This window comes from Schistocerca nitens, chromosome 3 (assembly GCF_023898315.1).
Source record: "Schistocerca nitens isolate TAMUIC-IGC-003100 chromosome 3, iqSchNite1.1, whole genome shotgun sequence".
NCBI classification, from domain to species: Eukaryota; Metazoa; Arthropoda; class Insecta; order Orthoptera; family Acrididae; genus Schistocerca; species Schistocerca nitens.
In genome coordinates, this window is record NC_064616.1 from 422,601,622 (window position 1) to 422,623,316 (window position 21,695).

A 21,695-nucleotide genomic window follows, 5' to 3' on the forward strand; every position below is an offset into this window, starting at 1 on the left:
TAGAGTCCGAACACCATGTAGAAAAAAGTACAAAACGCTACCAGCGCGAATGATCGAAACGCTAGCACTCGAAACCAAGAACACAGTACGATGCGAAAACTAGACCCGTGTTAGTCGATCTCAGCGTCAGAACTGATAGGCGGCTATCGCTGCCAGCAAGTGAACACCCGGCTCAGCGGTTCTACTTTCCGCACTACTCAGCTGTGAGACCCGCGCCAGCTCATCTGCGTCCATATGTATGTGCGCTCGTGCGGGTACTAAATAAAAACTGAGAACAGCAAAAGTACTGGCTGGAGGTCATATCTCTTCGCCTTTTTTGTTTGCTTCCTCTACTGTCGCTTCTCGCTCCACTCCTCTTTTAGACATAAATCGGCAGGAACCGGAAGCCTTTAATCAAATAGCATATCTGCTTGAACACCTGTTCGCCAACATTTAAGATCCTACAGTACCGTGGCGAAGTAGCATCGTACTTCCTTCTTGTATTTTTTCGGTCCGTTTGTAAGCCCCCTCTTTGCCTTCGCGCTTGGCGGGACCTTATCTCTCCACCCCTTCCGTTCGGCACTGCTGCTAGATCGTTATCACCTTTGTTCAAGGATAAGTTTAATTAACCTGTCCTCAGGGCCCACTGTTTTCTCTGTCTTTGAAGCTCTCTCCCGCTAGTAGGTCTACTTCTCCGAGAGACCTATATGTAAGCTGATGGCTCCAACGTTTTCTGCACTTCCTTATTATACTTATAAGTTTTATATCTGTAATTCTTTACGTCTGTCATGTCTGATTTGACTACCCTATAGGATCTATTTACATTTCGAAGAAACCTCATTTCTGTGGACTGCTTCCCTTTTCGTTAATATCCACTTTTCGATTCCACCTAGTAGCTTCGGAATCGCCATTGTATTATACAGTTTTATCCTTGTTTCTTTTTTGGACCTCTTTGTCGTACGTTCGTTTATTACGTCGTAAATATAGTTGAAATTATTGGATTTCGTCATGGTTGCCATATCGGCGCAAATTATTCCTATCCGAAACTACTGCAAGGTCATCGAACGGAAGCTAAGAGCAACAACCAGCTGCAGGAATTGCGTGACCTGTTGATGAACGTCGGGCACCAACTACTTCCAATCACATACCAGTTATTTCAAGCCACGACGAAACGCATCTGTTTTGTTCACTAAAAACGATTAGGTGGGCAGTCGTAATATTTATAGATAATACGTCAAATTCGAAACCAGTGCAATTAAGACTCGAGCTCTTTCTCGTGCTGTTTCACTAACTTCTTCCCTCTTTCTTAAATGAAATGCCTATCCGAACGATGTCGTTTCCCTCCTGGGCAAAGCACTTTTACGCAATGCTGCTAGATGCACGGTGTCAGCAAAAGAAATGAAACAAATTGTGTGGATTTTTGTTTAAGCCGTGCTCAATTATTTTCCATGCGTCCACAATTCGATCTTATTGTCTAACGGCAGCTGACGAGTCTCAAGAAGGGAGACGCGCAAACATTCGCGCATATGAGTGACAAGAAGCAGGTACAAAGATTAAAAAATTGAAGTAGCGAATGCATTGTGAGTTCGGTATCAATTTTTGGTAGTTTCCTCTGGTTTTCTGACGAGAAACCTAGGTGAAGTGCATGTAACACAGCAATATATAACGTAGAACAAAGTAATTGTAGAATACACGGTACATAAATGATATTCGCATTCATTTAAAGTGGTGGATAATACCTTGGGCATATTGTGTTAAAATCAGCTGATAGTCCTTATTGCCGAGATGCAGAGATATTGGTGCTTTGTATCGATGTACGTTCTTTGATTGTGGTAAAAGATGAATATGTGTCAAATATATTGCATTAAAAATCGTAAAGACATATGAGTATGCAATGTTTAACACTGGTCTCTCTGTTAACACTCACAGATATAGACCGTTTCAAAAATCCTATATCTTCACATTCTTTCTTTCCTTCGTTTCTACTTAATGATATGTAAAATATTTGAAGGAATCACCTATACAATGATTATTGTAATTTACGCCCCATATATCGATCTTTATACACGCGTTTGCTTAGTACTTACATTTCACACTTCGATTTTGCTCTATACAAATGCCTCTGCAGCAAAAACTTTTTATTGTATATTTTTAAACATTTTTCTTATTTCTTATTCAGTATACCTGTTGCATTTCGACCTTATTGCCCGTGTTATAGATCTCACAGCCCTATAAAGTATTACTATCTCTGCGTCTCTGTATCGTAGAAACAGCAATTATTAGCGAATTTTAGCAAAACGTGTTCAGGGTTTTATCCACTACTATAATGGACTCCAGTACATACGAATTGTAGTGCATACCATCAGTTATTTAATCTTGGTTACAGTTTGTTCCTTGATACTGATGCAGTTTGAGTACTACTTCATACGAACGTCATATTCTGGTACGTAATCTTGTGTTTGTAAATAGCATGTAGTGCATACTATCTTATGTTCTACGTTATTAATGGATGTAATAATGTAATGTAGGTCCTAGTAAAGTTACCTGAAGATGACTACTTGGTAACTGAAACGGAATGCGATGAACAAAAGCACTGCAGAGAAACTGGAGCGGAGAACCCATACATAATATAGTTTCAACAGTTACACATCTGTCTTGCAGCTAAAAATCGGGCAATATAATATTAGAGTGTTGTGTCTAAGAAAACCATCGCCCATATTCGAAAATTCTGTTAATGATTTGCTGATTTCTGTTCGACCTTCAGCCAAGTGAGCGACAAAAAAGAAATTAGGGGGTGGCAAAATTCTGCCTCGAGTCGAACCGAGGACCCCATAGAACAAAGAAGTGTGTTAATCGCAAGGCTCTGAAACAATTGTTACTGAATATTGATTATGAAAACATGTCGTGATTTTAAACTTTCTAGCAGATCAAAACTATATGCTGCACCGCGGGCAATATTTAAATAATACTGTGATTTGATTAACAGAACATGAAAGTCTTCTTGACAGAGGAATGCTGCAGAGATTTGTAGTTAGCGGATGTGCCGTTATGGAACAACGCAATCTTTAAGCACAGCACGTCGTAACACCTGCCGATGCTACCAAGGAAGTGATAGCTACGCTCCGTGACATATTTCACAATTGTCTGGCAGGAATACACCGCCCTCATGCGTGGATTGCTAAGTCACTGACTTCCTACGCTTCCATCCACGAGGCTACTTGAAACTCACCGCCTGTAAGATCTTCATACTTGTCAGCAGATAAAGCTGCTGTTAGCAATGAAACGTCCCCTTTAAACAATTATACATGACTGTGCTTAAACTGACACACAGTATTTTTAGCGCAACGCAATCTGACTTTCAAAAATCCCTACAAAAGAATGGCCCTGACTAACATTAACCTATACGTTTCACAAATCACTTACCTCACAAAAATCTTCGTTACTCGAACTACTGCAATACAGCGAGCGCCACTACTGCCAGCTAAATAAAAGATTCAAACTACGGAAGGCACTAACTACTGATAGGCATAGTTAGCAAATGAAAGATTTTAATAGAGAACAAACAATGTATTTACCTTAATAGTGTTGAAAAATCATAACATACATAGCAGTTCATGACATCCAGTCTCACAAATTTCAAAACTCCGCCATTTCTCTCCCCACATCCACCACTGCTGGCGGCTCACCTCCAACTGCGCAACGCTATGCGCTGTTAACAGCCAACAGCCCAACACTACAATGGCAGACAACAATGCAAACTAGCCACAGACTGCACACAGCACAGCCAGTGATTTTCATACGGAGCGCTACGTAACGTTGCCAATAAGAAAACATAAACAGCCTACTTACATAGCCCCCATGCTCTCCACAAAAAATTTTACAAATTGTTTTGGGCAGTGGCCAATAATGATTTGATAAAATTTTTCATAATTACAATAACAAAGAAATCAAATGCACACACTTATTGATACAATGTTGGTCAAAAGCTAAAATTTTCTCACAGTCCATAAAGACAGTCCTGATCGTTCATCACAGTAAAATAGCAGTGTTTTTCTCAAAGTCTGAGCAGTAGAAGAAAATGCACACGGAAGTAGTGGATTTCCATGCAGTCTTGAAGAAGTAGTGTTGTCCTTCCAACGGAAAGACAGTGCTGACTCTTGACATGCAGACAGGTACTGGGCCACAACAGAGCAAACCCACCACAGAGTCAGTCGAAGTTTTGAAGAATATTGGTAGGTATGTCATCACAGAGTAGACCCACTGTAGTCCTGGTAGAGATTACAGTATTGGTGGGCCACCAAAGGTGCAGACCCACTGCAGTCCTTGTAGAAATAATGGTATTGGTGGATCACCAAAGGTGTAGACCCACTGTAGTCCTTGCAGATATGGCCAGCAGCCATCTGCTGCGACTGTGCAGTTGCACAATCACCATCGAAGAGTCTTGTGGACAATATAGCAAGTCGATAAGCCACCACTTGTGCACTCACAAATTTTTTGGCATGTCCTTAGAACCAGCAATGCTGTTAACCAGTCCCTTGCTGAATTATCAACACATGTGCAAACACTAACAGTCCCCTTTTTTTCTCACATATTCCGCGTGTTCTATGACCAACAAAAACGTGTGCAGTGAAATGGAACTTACAAGTTAATAATATGATGAACTGGTGTCAATTACAATTTCATAACATAAGAATGCAATTACAAAGGTACAAAATACATCATTAAAGAACATAACAATACAGATAACATTTGTGGTAATATGGGCTTTACAAAAGAATTGAACTAACATATACATCAGTGTTACAGGAATTATGACATAAGTAAATACATAAAATAATGAGAATAGTTTTCGAAACATTAATTTCACACATGAGCATTGAAACAGAACAGAATTAATAATGTCTAAGCATCTTTACAAAGTAAATAACATATTATCAGAAAAATTCTACGACGTAAATTTTATTAGCTAAACACATAAAGACAAGAAAAACACAAATTCACATAGTGTAATAACACAAGGGGAAAGGACAGGGTTTGTTTTACTGCAGTATTTTGCAAAAAAAAACAAAACATTCTTTACTTCTTGGAGATCTCCCTTCGTTCTTCATTATTCCCAAAAAGTCCTACCTATACCTCCTTTCTGTATTCTATTCATATTTCTTTCAAAATAATTATTTCTCATTGTACAATACTCATTTTGGCCCAAATCTTTGTCATATAACTTCTCAATGCATTTCTTCCAATTCATCACAACTCGTTCTCTTATATAGCCTACCCCATCTTAAGCTAACTTAAATCTACTGAGCTCAGATACATAAACTAAGATACGAGGCAATGGAGCAGTACAAAACAATTAATACAAACAGCAATGAAAAAAATGCAAACTGGCAAAGCAAGCTACAGTAAATCTAAATTACCAAGCAAATGCAACATTACAACTAATATGAGCCAATGTGCAGCAACAAGAAAAATAAATCAGTAGTAAAACTGGCTTAACAGAGTAATACAAAGTGAAATTCAGTAGCACTATGCCTGGTACACAGCAGCAGCAAATGCAATAACTTATACCTAAACATGACAAAGCTCAAGCAGAAAAAATAGTACACTAAAGACAACAATGCAGATAAGGGAAATGTCTATTCACATCTTAATATCTATGTCATTAAAGTGGTGCACCACAAAAACTTATTCTATGAAATAAATTACCAAATACTTGAAAAGAAAATTATGTATGCAGTTCCTGTGAAGGGAAATGTCTTTTTGTGCTCCCTCATTTTTTTTGGAAGTATCACAAAATTATTATTTACTGGATCTGTAGACAGAAAATATCTATATTAGTACATCTATAAAATTTTATTTTAATCAATGATACAGTGCAGCTAGAAACTAGATATTAAAATGAGCAAATATGTACAAAGGAAGGCATGAAACATCATTCATTAGCCATATGGCATTTCATAAGGTAGTAAAAAAATCTCTCAACTAGAAAGACAGTAGTCACAATCAGGTGTATAGACATAAAATATTTCTCGTCATTTCATTAGGCATTTCAGTAAATATCATAAATTAAGAGCTCCACAGTGTAATCATATGTTTTCAAGTTTGGGCGTGTCGTATTTGCGATGCTTTCTACAAAGAAATGTCAATAGCGAGGATAATGGTCTCTTTTTTTTTCTCCACCTAATGGGTTTCTTTCGTCAGACGACTATCTCTCAGCTGGGCGCCCAAAACGCATTACGTCAAGGTCATTTACCTTTCTTACTGAAATATTTACGACAGCAGTTTCCGCTACAGTGACAGTCTCATATAAAAATTTCACAGGTCGAGAATTTGCATTGCAAATGTGTAGAAACAAAATCCTATGAATATAACAGTGTTCAAAAAGTTTTTGTCGGCATTGTGATACATTCACACATTTACACACATTTCATAACTCTTAAAGTACAATTCTTGGTTTCCAACATCCTTTTCCACCAATCAGAGTCCCTAACCACTACTCATTATTCCTTACCTTATTACACATATACATATTCATCGACACTTCTTCAATATTTCATCATAATAAATACGTAGCATAATCAAATTCCTCATATACGGTAGCATCATCTTATTGATCATAAACATACCTCAACAGCATAATAGACATCGTCGTCATAAAAATAACATCATAACACCTCAGTCAAACCTCAAAAACGTTGTAGCTTTCTGCAATAATTTCAAAACCTAAAAAGAATTCTCTGCTCATTTCAATAGTGTCATCTACCTCAAACGTACTTTTAAAATCACAATCCCATACCAAATACATCATTCAAAGCTCTCATAGTATCACAATGGTTCTGAAAAAATATGAACAGTTCGCAAAGTACAGACAAAATACAGTTTCATAAGTGTGAAGTTATCCAACTGTGTAATTGTGTTAACACGTGTCACTGATGTAGTAAAAAAAAGTTTGTCTCTCTCAGGTAAATGATCATATAGCTGTGTAATTTATGTGTTAGAGAAATATGGTACCGATCTGTAAAGTTGTATAAGCAAATACCATATTAGCTAGGGTTCCTTGTGCTTGCCAAACACATGGTACACAAAGTAAGCGTGTACCCCCCTGAGGATTAATGTAATTATACCCTCAGGTGTTACAGATTACAGCAATGGAATGAAATGTATCACGGAAAACCTTTGTATCATTGTACTTCAAATATCTTTAAAAATAAATGTTTTAAGTACAAAATTAATCACTCAAATCCTGTAGCGCTAAATGTGCGTCTTGCTGTAAGATAATTCTGTGGAAGTGTCGTAGTTATCGTCCTCTGTAAGCAAAGTTCTGCTGAAGTCAATGTACTTACCTCATCATAAACGAAAGTGAAATGCTTTGCGTATAGATATCGTAGTTATTGCGTACCTTACCGTGATCAAGAAAGTACTATAATGTAACGTATTGTTGTGCTACGAAGAAGGCAGTCTCATTGTAGCTATACAACAAAAGTTAGTACTAAAACATGTTTTACTTTCCAGAAGAATTCAGAAAAACTCTGCAGATATAAAACAGAAACACCTCAAAAGCAACATTGTAAATTGTCACTCATTAGTAGCGTCGTGATAACATCATGTAGATGTCATATAAACTAACCAGTGTGTCATCTTGTATCTCACAGAAAGTACTTTAAATCCAGAATGTATTTTCAAGTAAACCAAAATGTTGCATTAAAATCTCATTAGCAGTACCTGTATATGTTCTAAGTATGTGAGCCTTATAGTCGTTACGTAATCATGCGACTAACAAGCAAGAATGTACACACACAATAACACTGTGTCGTCTGTTCAATATAACAATGCATTCGTAATTACTGTCTAAATATGTTCCCTAGGTTCTAGACTGGATAGTTAACTTTAGAACATAATTACATGTTAACAGTTTCTCAGTGTGACAAATTGTACTAGTAGCGTGAAGTGAACAATTTTATGGCAAAGACTAAGTTAAAAAGCAGATTATCTTTCAATAAACGGTTTTATATGTGGAATGTGGTGCAATCCTTTACCCTTTCTAGTACGCAGAGTTTCAACTTCAACGCAATTATCATGTGGTATATGTCGGTACAGAATACTGGAATTTTTCTCAAGGTTAGCTTATGTTATTTTTCTCAAGCCCAGCTGGCACAAGTGGCTGCCTGCCGGTGCGAGTCATTGTCTGTTTCTTTGTTGGCGCGCGTCGTTATTAGGATTAGGAGACCTAACTTCTACAAATTCACCTTGTCGAGAGTGCCCTGCTCTGTTTGAATCTCGCCAGTTCTGATGCTATTCAAGTCTGTCGTTACGATTATATTGTCTGTCGTCATGTCGGTAGTTCCTGTAGTTTCTTTCTTGTCGGTTAAGTGGTGGAGAATTTCTCCCTGAATTATCACTGCACGGTGGACCGTTGCGTCTGAAGTTATTCTGTCTCCCTTGATAATAATTGTTTTTGTTCCCATATTGTCTGTTTCTATGGTAATCTCTGTCATATTCATTATTACGGAAATGCGATCTTTCTCTGTAACTATTATTACTCTGCCAGTGGTTGTCATATGGGTGGTGTCTGTTTTGGTCACGATTTGTGTTGTGAGAATAGCCTTGTCGTGTCCAGTTATTATTTCTTTCTTCGCGGAATTGCGACGGATGTGACCTGTAATTGTTGTGTTCCTGTTTTCGCGTTCCGCGATTGTCAGTGGCAATTTCTAATTCTTGTAAGAGTCCCTGAAAAGCTTCAATGTCGTCTTTGCAACGTCCTGCCAAAATAATATGTCGCAAATGTTCAGGTAAATTGATTAAGCAAGTGTGGATGAGTTGTAAGGGGCTGTATGGGTTTGAAAGATACTGATTCTTATGCAACATGTCTTCAAAATATTTCACAAGACTGGAAAATTCAGATTGTTCGAAATGTTTCATCATTATGATGTTATGTTTTACTCGGTCTTGTGTAGCTGCTGAGAGGAAGGCATGATAAAATTCTCCTTCACTGTGGCAACCGTGAATGACCGATCGCATTCTTACAGCTGGTTCATTCTCTAAATAGCCACACATAAATTCTAATCTGTGCTCTAATGACCAATTGGGAGGAAAACAATGAGAGAATTGATGGAGCCATGCTTGTGGATGAATGTCGTTGCCAGAATTCTTAAATGTTTTGAATTTACGTGTAGCAATGAACAGCTTATAGTCAAAATCATCATGTCGGCGAGTCGCATGTCGGTCATTGTTACGTCGTTTCGGCGGTTCCATCTCAAAATTCGCTGTACCTTGCCAATTTCTTTCATAATTTCCGAAGTGCCCTGAGTTATTATTTTGTGGCTGTTCCGTATTTCTATGTCCCTCTTCCCGTATTGGAGCACGAGTGGCTTCTAAAATATGTAATTCCTGTATTACCTGTGTCAACTGATCTTGTACTTCCCGGATTTCTCTTTGGTGTTGCGTATTAATTTGATTCTCATTTTGTTTGAATTTCCTAATTTGTTCGCACTCTCCTGTGTCATTAAAGGCTACCGGTTTTGTGTCATTCAGATTATCATCTACCTTCGTAGATAAATTATTTAGCTGATCCGAAAGTTCAACTACTTTCTCTGATAATGAACTAATTTCCTCCATGTGTCTTTCTGAACCAATTTTCAGAGTATCTACTGTGTCCTTTAAGTTTTCCTGAGTTTTTGCAAGTTGCGTAACCGAATCGGTAGATACAACTGAGTCAGTTTTAGCTTTCAAGGTGTCGAGATTTTCATGAACAATAGTTTGCAGTTCTTTTATGGCTGCTTCGTGATTCTGTAATGCATTTTCATGACGCGAAAAAATAGGCTGGAAATGCTCAAAAAAATGTGTTTTTACGTCATTACAGACTTTTTGACATTTCGATTCGATTTTATGTAACTCAGTAGTTAAATCTTAACGTGTTTTTTCAAGATTTTGTTCCATTGTGTCTAACTTTTGAAGATTTTGTTCCATTGTGTCTAACTTTTGAAGATTTTGTCCCATTTGTTTCTGATTTTGTTCAAGCGTTGTGTCTAACTTTTGAAGATTCTGTTCCATTGTGTCTAACTTTTGTAGCCTTTGTCCCATTTGTTGTATTAACTGTAATAACAATGCACTGGTGTCTGAAACTTGTTCCTCAGTGCTTTTCGGCAGTGAAGTTGCACCGGCAACATTCACATTTTGACAAGCAGAAAATGTGTCTTGACTTATTTGAGAAAACGGTAAGGACCCAAAACCTGAATCTGCAGATTTTGCAGAATTGTGTCCTGTCATTCCCGATTCCTGAGGCGGGCTGTTGCCGATCGATCGATCGATAATGCTTCCCTGTTCACTAATTGCTTCACTGTCTACGCCATTATTTCCAGCCCGCTCCATTTCCCTATGCACAATTACCAAATTACTACTTTGAACATTAGTTAATTCATTACACGGTGGCGCTAACACACTGCATTCGTCTTCGCTGTCATTTCTCAGTTTACTTTGGAGCCTAGTGTTACGTTTTTCACACGCCATTATTGTCACAATATTTCACACGGTAACACAGAAAAGCACAATTTGAAGAGCAAAAATAAGAGAACACATTAACATAGCATTGAAAACGATATCTCGTTAATTGCAAGCGCAGCTGCAAAATACTTGGTGCAAATCTACATGCATGCCACAACTGTTTTACTGTACAAGAATGAAAAACTACAACTACAAAGGAAATTCTCTCTACAATTACGCGCTAGCAATAAACAAAAGCTACACTAATTACGCAAACTACAAGAAAAAATCAGAAGATTCCAGTGAGGTATCCTCGGCTAAGGGTCGACATATGAAACGTCCCCTTTAAACAATTATACATGACTGTGCTTACACTGACACACAGTATTTTTAGCGCAACGCAATCTGACTTTCAAAAATCCCTACAAAAGAATGGCCCTGACTAACATTAACCTATACCTTTCACAAATCACTTACCTCACAAAAATCTTCGTTACTCGAACTACTGCAATACAGCGAGCGCCACTACTGCCAGCTAAATAAAAGATTCAAACTACGGAAGGCACTAACTACTGATAGGCATAGTTAGCAAATGAAAGATTTTAATAGAGAATGTATTTACCTTAATAGTGTTGAAAAATCATAACATACATAGCAGTTCATGACATCCAGTCTCACAAATTTCAAAACTCCGCCATTTCTCTCCCCACATCCACCACTGCTGGCGGCTCACCTCCAACTGCGCAACGCTATGCGCTGTTAACAGCCAACAGCCCAACACTACAATGGCAGACAACAATGCAAACTAGCCACAGACTGCACACAGCACAGCCAGTGATTTTCATACAGAGCGCTACGTAGCGTTGCCAATAAGAAAACATAAACAGCCTACTTACAGCAACAACAGTGTAAGCTGCGAAACATTCCTCGCAAGTACGGCTACAGTCTGAAACTAATTCTTCCAAACAGAACTGGTCACGTCTCGCGCGAACTGTCCATCGTTGCCGCCATCGTACGACAAAACGTGGAGTATTCCAAACCTTGTCGACTGAACCATGTAAGGTGTAAGAGGATACTGTAGAGATATCATTGTGGAACCAAATGCTGAATCCACTGAATCCACTCCGTCAGCAGCCCGATAATCTTTCTACTCCAACCATACTGAAATATGAAAATACAATTCACAACTGGATCTTTCATCAGCTACGTTAATCAACAGTTTATTTCTTGCCACTTTTTAACGGCCTTTTGCACTGGGGTTGAACCTGAATGTGTGCGAAGTATAGTAGTACACAGCAGCTGACGAAGCAGTATTTATCACTTGGAGGACCGGTCCGTGCTCGCCATTTATTTCAGTACCAACGACTGCAGCGAGCAACAGTTCTTTCCGTTTTTGCTGTCACTTCTACAGCGGCCAAAAGTAGGTTTACCAGACCGCTTTAATGATATGTAGAACATGAAGGTGCAAAATGCAGGGCATAAGTATTGGTTACGAGGATATGATACAAGATCAAACGCTGAAAGCTGAAAGTTGACACTGCGTTGTTTTATCAGTTTCAAAGATAAATAAGTTAACTTATTTACTATACATACAGATATCATTGATTTCTTTGGGGTTTTCGTGTCATTTATCTCAGGAATAAAAGTTATTCAGTACCTCTCATTGCTCTGAGATAGGATCATAATAATCTGAGCTAGTTACGTCGTTGAAACGGTACATAAGAATTATAATGTACTTCACACAGTCCAAATTTAATATGTTTGTTTCACTTGTACAATGATTAAAATTGGCGAAAAACTCTATCAGATAAAACCACCAGGACACCTCTTCGTGAACATTAATGTGCGGTGTGTCCATCTTCCACCTTTATGACGGTTTAAACTCTGCTGGAGACACTTTCAATGAGGTGTCCCAATGTCTGTGGAGGAATGGTAGCCACTTCTTCCTCAAGAACCGAGATCAGAGGAGTTTGTGATGCTGGGGGCTGGGGTCTGGAGAGAATTCGACTTCTAACTTATCCCTAAGGTGTTCCACTTAGTTCAGGCCGGGAATGTGGGTAAGCCAGTGCATTACAATAACAACACTCAATAACCATTCAAATTATCATAAAAATTACAAGAATCAAAAAGTCAAGAATGATGAGGTGTTAGCAAAAGGTGCAGAGCTGTATGAAGGTGCTTTATTTGTAACTACCGTTTTCACGTCAATACAGAAGAATCTTCAGGTTTATAATGGTTATATTCCCGTAATGTAGATGGAGAATTACGGAGTTCCAGCTTTCGGGAAGAGGAAGTTTACTGCTAGTCTCTACGGGCTGCTTACACCACATCGGCTTGTTAGCAATATGGGGGAGGAATGCACGTTACACGGGATTTTAAGGTTTACTTCAATGATTTATAGAGCTGGTATCTACCGGGTATATGTACTATGAGGTGTTATATCGCCTGGCCCAGTCAGCAGTCATCGTTTGTACATTCTGACAACCATTCTTAGGGTGTTCTCAATTTTATTATGACAGTCCACTATTGTGGTTTTGACTCTTAACGTGGATAACTTCCAGAAAGCTGGGACTCTGTAATTACCCACATACATTGTGGAAAAATCACTATTATAAATCTGAAGATGCGCCTATACTGACGTGAAACCGGTAGCTGCAAATAAAGCAGCTTCATAGAGCTATGCGGCGTTTGGAAATATCTCATCATTTTTTACTTTTTAATTGTTATGGTTTTTATGATAATTTGGAAGGTTATTTAGTGTCGGGTATTGATATTGTCATTCATAATGTTTCGGAGTTGTGGGTGCCTCCCCAGAAAGTTGCTTGTAAGAATGTATCGTCCACAGACCATTACCTAGCAGATACTGATCTATGACGGAGGGCGTTGTTACGCTGATAAGCCGGCCGGGGTGGCCGAGCGGTTCTAGGCGCTACAGTCTGGAAGCGCGCGACCGGTACGGTCGCAGGTTCGAATCCCGCCTCGGGCATGGATGTGTGTGTGATGTCCTTAGGTTAGTTAGGTTTAAGTAGTTCTAAGTTCTAGGGGACTGATGACCTCAGATGTTAAGTCCCATAGTGCTCAGAACCATTTGAACCTTTTTTTTTTTTTACGCTGATACAAACAATCATCGTCTCCGAAGTTTTTCTCTGCTGTACGCAGTACACAATGCTGTAACATGTGTAAACGCCCTTCCGCAAAAAACCTTGAGGTAGATTCCTTTAAGCGATAGCTGTTCTGCCCAGACTCAGCAGCGCGATCATTGTGAGAGAATTACTTTCAGATAACAATGATCTCCAGCAGTAAAGGCAGTGTAAGAAGTGTGGTAGATCCATACCAGGGACGATATAATTACATGTGAGAGGCTGAGTGCGTGATTTGGGTTGCAGTGGAGCAAAGAATACCATACTGGGAGCCATGGAAGAGAGCTAAGCATGATCCCATGTATTCTGCAGGCCTTATGGATCCATCACCGAAGAGCCATCGGAAATTGGAGCAAAGGAGGTCCCAGTTAAAATACTCCGTGTAAGGTCTGCCTTAGAATGTTGACCGTTCAACGTTTTTGTTAAATTCTTCCATAACTCCGGACAGAATATTAAAAAGGACACGGCTAGAATTTTCTTGTCAAGTCGTAAACTTAGTCAAAACTAACGATGAAAGCGAAAACTAGAAAATAGTTCCAACCACTATGCCACTTTCATTGTCGAACTAAAAAGAGGCAGGTCAATGACTTCTGTCAGGGTCACGCACGCGTCATGATCCGTGACATATTAATTCCTAGGATGGCCCAAAACTTCAGGGTCGAGCGCTTGAGGATTCCAAACTCATTATTTTGCGACAAGGAACTAATGGTTGGAAATGAATATTTATGGCGATACAAATCTTGAACGAGTACTGCAAGGGAAGCAAGTGTTCGTAAGCTGATTGTGTTTCATAACAAACACAGGTAGCTGCCTGACGCATCGACATTGTTGGCACTACCTTGAAAAACAATACACAGTCGTCTATGACAGATCTACGTTGTAGTTTACTACCGTTTACACTTTGTGACTGTTTGTCGAAGAAGGAGCATCATTCGTTGCAGGAACTTATAGAGATGTATGTCAAAGCTGGATGTAGTGCCAAAAATTCAAACGAATTTACAGAAAATAGTTTCACCATAGTCGTAGAAACATACTAGCAACTCATTCGTTCAAGCTAAATAGAACTGTCCAAGGCTGTCGACGACAAGGGTTTGGGGAGACAGTGTTGGATCGAGTGGAAGAAGATTCGCCAATAAGTAGGCCTACTTGTCAACCAGACGATGGAAGCGCTTTAAAATATACAGCGTGGACGTTATTGTTAGAGCAGCAGTTATTCCCCACCATAAATAAAGGGGGAGGAGAAGATTAGTGTTAACGTCCTGTCAACAACGAAGTCATCTAGACGCGAAGCACAGGCTCGGATTAGGGAAAGACGGAGAAGGAAAGCGGCCGTGCCCTTTCCTTTCTTTCCATTTTTTTTAAAAATCTCATTTTTTCGATACAGTTCGTTGCATTTGTTCGGGGCGGAGGTCCCATGGGACCCATCTATCCACTCAGTTTTTTTTTTTTTTTTTTTTTTTTTTTTTTTTTTTTTTTGCAGAGGGCAGTTAACCCTCTGACCGAACACGCTGAGCTACCGTGCCGACACTGAGACTGGCAGTCGCCTCATTGAGTTGTTACTACCAGCCTAAATTGTTCAATTGTCTGTGGCAATAAAAAAAGCAAAGATTCATTTGAAGTCCTTAGTTCCTAGTACTCACAAGGGAACCTCCCCATCGCACCCCCCTCAGATTTAGTTATAAGTTGGCACAGTGGATAGGCCTTGAAAAACTGAACACAGATCAATCGAGAAAACAGGAAGAAGTTGTGTGGAACTATGAAAAATAAGCAAAATATACAAACTGAGTAGTCCATGCGCAAGATATGCAACATTTAGGAGAATATGAGCTCAGGAGCGCCGTGGTCCCGTAGTTAGCGTGAGCAGCTACGGAACGAGAGGTCCTTGGTTAAAATCTTCCCTCGAGTGAACAGTTTAATTTTTTATTTTCAGACAATTATCAGAGTTCACGCACTCACACATAATCAACTCCGCTCTCCAAAATTCCAGGACATGTTCAGATTTGCTTGGACATATGCAGGATTTGACGGTCCACACACGGAAAAATTTGAAAACGTTAAAAACATATGTTGTGACAGAGCACAGAGAAAACTGAGCGACTGTGAAACTGTTGCACTCATTTGTTGCAGTTTATGTGACACACTCTTATGTTTTCATCACTTTTTTGGGAGTGATTATCACATCCACAAGAAAACCTAAATCGGGAAAGGTAGAAGAATCTTTTTACCCATTCGCCAAGTGTGCAAGTTAGGTGGGTCGACAACAAATTCCTGTCATGTGACGCACATGCCGTCACAAGTGTCATATAGAATATATCAGACGTGTTTTCCTGGATCAAATGTTTTCGGTTCCCATTGGAGAGGCACATCTTTTCGTCTACTAATCGCACGCTTTCGCGGTGCGGTCGCAAAACACAGACACTAAACTTATTACAGTGAACAGAGACGTCAATGAACGAACGGACAGATCATAACTTTGCAAAAAAACAAAAAAAAGTAAGTAAACTTTTCACTCGAGGGAAGACCTGAGCCAAGAACCTCTCGGTCCGCAGCTGTTCACGCTAACCACGGGACCACGGCGCTCCTGTGCTCACATCATCCTTAATGTTGCCTATGTTGCCCATGGCCTACTCAGTTTGTATATTTTGCTTATTTTTTTCATAGTTGCACACAACTTCTTCCTGTTCTCTCGATTGATCTGTGTTCAGTTTTTCAAGGCCTATCCACTGTGCCAAATTATAACTAAATCTGAGGGGGGTGGGATGGGGAGGTTCCCTTGTCAGTCTAGGATCCACTACTATCTATTTTTTACTCTAAAAGTTTGAGACACCGAGCATTCTCGGTTTCGTAACCGAACGTCACAAAGAACACTTTACATTGGCTATATAGAAAATCTACATAGGCGCGATATGCTGATGAATATAAGAGGTGACTTCAAAAATTAAGTTACACATGTCGTCCCACACTAAGATCATTGAACTAAAAGAGTGGCACATTGTCAGAGGAGTGTACGTGTTATTGATGGGTCAAATGCAGTGTCGCGTCCGGCGACACAGAAGTGGATGATGCTCGTTGGAAAGAATGCCATCGACATCGACCACAGACTACAATGGCCAGGCAAACGAGGAACTGATCCGCAGCAATTGTAAATTTTTCAACGTTTAGGACATTCACTTAGCCGTTCTCGAATGGCTGCGTGACCAAGGAGCGAATTTGTATCCTCGAGGAACTGAACAATTGGTAGAACGTTCCGATCGTAGTTTACAGACTTGGTGACAATGTTGAAAAACAATGTCAAATATCTGTGTCACTTTGACGTGTAATGCAGTATTCAATCATTTACTTGGCTTGCCGCAAAAACGTATAACCTACCTTCTAAAGCCACTTCGTTTATCAATGTCAGCAGAAACTAGTTAACTCAATGAAACTTCCTGGCAGATTAAAACTGTGTGCCGGACCGTGACTCGAACTCGTGACCTTTGACTTTCTTGGGCAAGTGCTAAAAAGTCAAAGATCCCGAGTTCGAGTCTTGAACCGACACACAGTTTTTATCTGCCAGGAAGTTTCATATCGGCGCCATTCCGCTGCAGAGTGAAAATTTCATTTTAGTTTATTCAATATTTACAAGTTGATTCAAGAAGAATGCGCCCTTTGAAATGAAACATCAGTGGTAATTCCAATCAAAGTCCGATTAAAAGATGTAATTACTGTTCGCTATGTTTACCAAGACGTTCAGCCTATAATTTAAAACTAACACCAAAATCAAAGAAAGAAAAAATAATAGAACACAGAAGGGCCTGCGATTCATCTGGTTTAAATATGGTTTTCCGTTGTTTTCCTAAATCCATTAAGCTGAATGTAAAGATAATTCTTTGAAAACATGTGGTTGATTTCCTTTCCCATTTTTATCCAAACCGAAATTGTGCTGTTAGGAATGACTCCGTTGTCAACGGGACATTAAACTTTAACTTCATACTCTTCTCAACTAAAAGAACGTCGATATGCCATCTTAGGTCCTGTCATCATATTCCGACGGATATGCAGGAAACTGTTGGTGTGGAAAGTTAATTTTAAGGTACTTGCCACAGCGTCACTTCCCTCTGCATCACTTTTGTGGTGCCACCGCCAGACACCACACTTGCTGGGTGGTAGCCTTTAAATCGGCCGCGGTCCGTTAGTATACGTCGGACCCGCGTGTCGCAACTGTCAGTGGTTGCAGACCGAGCGCCGCCACACGGCAGGTCTAGAGAGACTTCCTAGCACTCGCCCCAGTTGTACGGCCGACTTTGCTAGCAATGGTTCACTGACAAATTACGCTCTCATTTGCCGAGACGATAGTTAGCATAGCCTTCAGCTACGTCATTTGCTACGACCTAGCAAGGCGCCATTATCATTTGCTATTTATCTTGTGATGCTTGTACCGTCAGGCCGATGTTCATCAATTATGGATTAAAGTTAAGTATTCCAGCAGCTACGTACTTTTCTTGATAGTATAATTACTTTACCTGTTCCAGACCTCACGCCAGCCTGCGTGAGCTTAAACGCGTGCCTTTCGGCTTCCTCCAAACCTCGTGAATTGGCTCCTGCCAATTCACAACAACTTTTACGTGCATTTGTCGGTAGGGTATTCGATTCAGTGTTTATTTTCAGTCACATCTGGTATCTTTTACTAGGATATGATTTTGTTTTGTTAATAGAATACCTCTAAATTAATTTGGAGGAGGACTCACGTTAATGTGACTGATTTTCTTCCGATCACTTCCACAAGTTTGGCAGGATCTTCTTCAGTCACTCTATATCTACATCTATACACAGTCAGTCGCTTTAAACTGAATGGCATTGAAAAGTTTTATGTAATACATTAAGGTTTTTCCCATTTCATATTCGGGCAGAAAAGGAAAGAAAGGGATTTAATGTCCCATCGGCGACGAGATCATTAGAGAGGGAGCACCAGCCCGGATAGCGTAAAGAAATCAGCAGTGACATTTTCGCGACATTCATCTTCATCGGTTTAGGGAAACCGAAGAGACTCTGTGTCAGGACAGTCAGATACAGGTCTGAACCACGCTAATTCACAATGGTAGTCCATTATGTTAACCACTACGAAGCCTCTCTCTCTTAGTCAGATAAAGAGCGTCTGCTTATCATCGAGCTGTTATTAGTCAAATTTGTTGTTCACCATCCGTATGAGGCAGTACGAAAGGTTTGGATAACAGCCGTAGATTCACTTCACACTCCCTGAAAACTGGTTCGTAGTTTTATCTAAATAGCTTTCGGGAAGATATAGGACGCGCTTCTTCGATTATCCACCAGCTCATGTTTTTCACCGTAAGCGAGACGCCTTCGAGTTAGTTAAACTAGCATATGACCATAGTGCTATCTCTGGTTGCGGATCCTCGGAACCCCTTGTTGTTTCAGCTTGATATAGATCTCACACATTCGGACAGCATTCCAACAGAGACGGTAAAAGTGTTTCCTAGTACCCATACAATGGAAAGCGGGCTACTATTTGCTTCAACCATGACTATATGTGGGTAATCTAATCACTCTCTAATTTACATAGCGTGACTAATTCCACTTGTGACTCATTAATCGTCGAAAGTCTAATAAATTTCGTGCAGTACGTAACTGTACATTTCCCCGTCCCATCACTATTTACATCCTCGTAGCAAGTGGATATCTGCTCGAATTAGTAGAGTGAAGTGATAAAAGTGAAATGCGCACTGATGCTGTCAGCTTAAGGAAATACAGGTATATGTTTCAATGCGTCGAAAGAAGAGCGGGACGCAACTCGAGCCACTAGAAGATAGTGCGAATCTTGCTCTCTTCGCCCCAACCTTTCGCTCTCTTATCATGCGAAAACACTAGCAACATTCAAACATTAGAAAAAAGAAGGAAGGTTAGGATTTAATGCTCCGTAGACAACGAGGTCACTAGAGACGGATCACAAAGCTCGGATTGCGGAAGGAAAGCAAAGTCTGGTCAGGATCTCAGTCCTCCAGTGCCTCGCCATCTCGCTCAGTTGCAACATTCGAGAAAAATAAAGGAGTAAGGATTGGGACAACTAGAACGGAATATTAATCTGAATATTCTACCGCATTGCAATGAATGCCATTCCAATTATAAATATTGCAGCTAACTGGATGTCGTTAGTTGCAATGCACAAATACGCGTAGTGAATCGCTATTATTTAAAAATACTAACATTTTACTCCTTCGTCATTAGGCGGACTGAATTATATTTGGTGTTTCGTAAACTTGCCTGAGGTATCGTTGCCTACACCTCATAATTAAATTGACACTTGTCGTTGATTTACAGGTTTCATTGACAAATACGAATCACATACTGGTGTTGCATTAGAAACATATTATGTTCAATGGATGCTGCCGATGCTCTACGAAGCTGCATAAAATAAGAGAGAGAGAGACAAAGTTACATAACGCCGCATTCGATACATATTTCTACGTCTACATACATATTTCGGAAGCCACAGTACAGTGCTGTCAGAGTGTATTTTGTAACAGTACTAGACACACCATTTGCTGTTCCACTCGCAATTGGAGCGAGGGAACACAAACTGACTGTAGGTCTCAGTACGAGCCCTCATCTCCCTAATTCGGTCCTTCTAGTCTACATCTACATCTACATCTACATCCATATTCCGCAAGCCAGCTGGCGGTGTGTGGCGGAAGGTGCTTTGAGTACCTCTATCGGTTCTCCTTTCTATTCCAGTCTCGTATTGTTCGTGGAAAGAAGGATTGTCGGTAAGCCTCTGTGTGGGCTCTAATCTCTGATTTTATCCTCATGGTCTCTTCGCGAGATATACGTAGGAGGGAGCAATATACTGCTTGATTCCTCGGTGAAGGTATGTTCTCGAAACTTCAACAAAAGCCCGTACCGAGCTACTGAGCATCTCTCCTGCAAAGTCTTCCACTGGAGTTTATCTATCATCTCCGTAACGCTTTCGCGATTACTAAATGATCCTGTAACGAAGCGCGCTGCTCTCCGTTGCATCTTCTCTATCTCCTCTATCAACCCTATCTGGTACGGATCCCACACTGCTGAGCAATATTCAAGCAGTGGGCGAACAAGTGTGCTGTAACCTACTTCCTTTGTTTTCGGATTGCATTTCCTTAGGACTCTTCCAATGAATCTCAGTCTGGCATCTGCTTTACCGACGATCAACTTTATATGATCATTACATTTTAAATCACTCCTAATGCGTACTCCCAGATAATTTATGGAATTAACTGCTTCCAGTTGCTGACCTGCTATATTGTAGCTAAATGATAAAGATCTTTCTTTCTATGTATTCGCAGTCTACATTGAGATTCAATTGCCATTCCCTGCACCATGAGTCAATTCGTTGCAGATCCTCCTGCATTTCAGTACAATTTTCCATTGTTACAACCTCCCGACCTACCACAGCATCATCCGCAAAAAGCCTCAGTGAACTTCCGATGTTATCCACAAGGTCATTTACATATATTGTGAATAGCAACGGTCCTACGACACTCCCCTGCGGCACACCTGAAATCACTCTTACTTCGGAAGACTTCTCTCCATTGAGAATGACATGCTGCGTTCTGTTATCTAGGAACTCTGCAAACCAATCACACAATTGGTCTGATAGTCCATATGCTCTTACTTTGTTCATTAAACGACTTTGGGGAACTGTATCGAACGCCTTGCGGAAGTCAAGAAACACGGCGTCTACTTTGGAACCCGTGTCTATGGCCCTCTGAGTCTCGTGGACGAATAGCGCGAGCTGGGTTTCACACGACCGTCTTTTTCGAAACCCATGCTGATTCCTACAGAGTAGATTTCTAGTCTCCAGAAAAGTCATTGTACTCGAACATAATACGTGTTCCAAAATTCTGCACATCTGTTCGACGTCCCTTCTTAAAAACTGGGATGACCTGTGCCCTTTTCCAATCCCTTGGAACGCTACGCTCTTCTAGAGACCTACGGTACACTGCTGCAAGAAGGGGGCAAGTTCCTTCGCGTACTCTGTGTAAAATCGAACTGGTATCCCATCAGGTCCTGTGGCCTTTCCTCTTTTGAGAGATTTTAATTGTTTCTATAGCCCTCTGTCGTCTA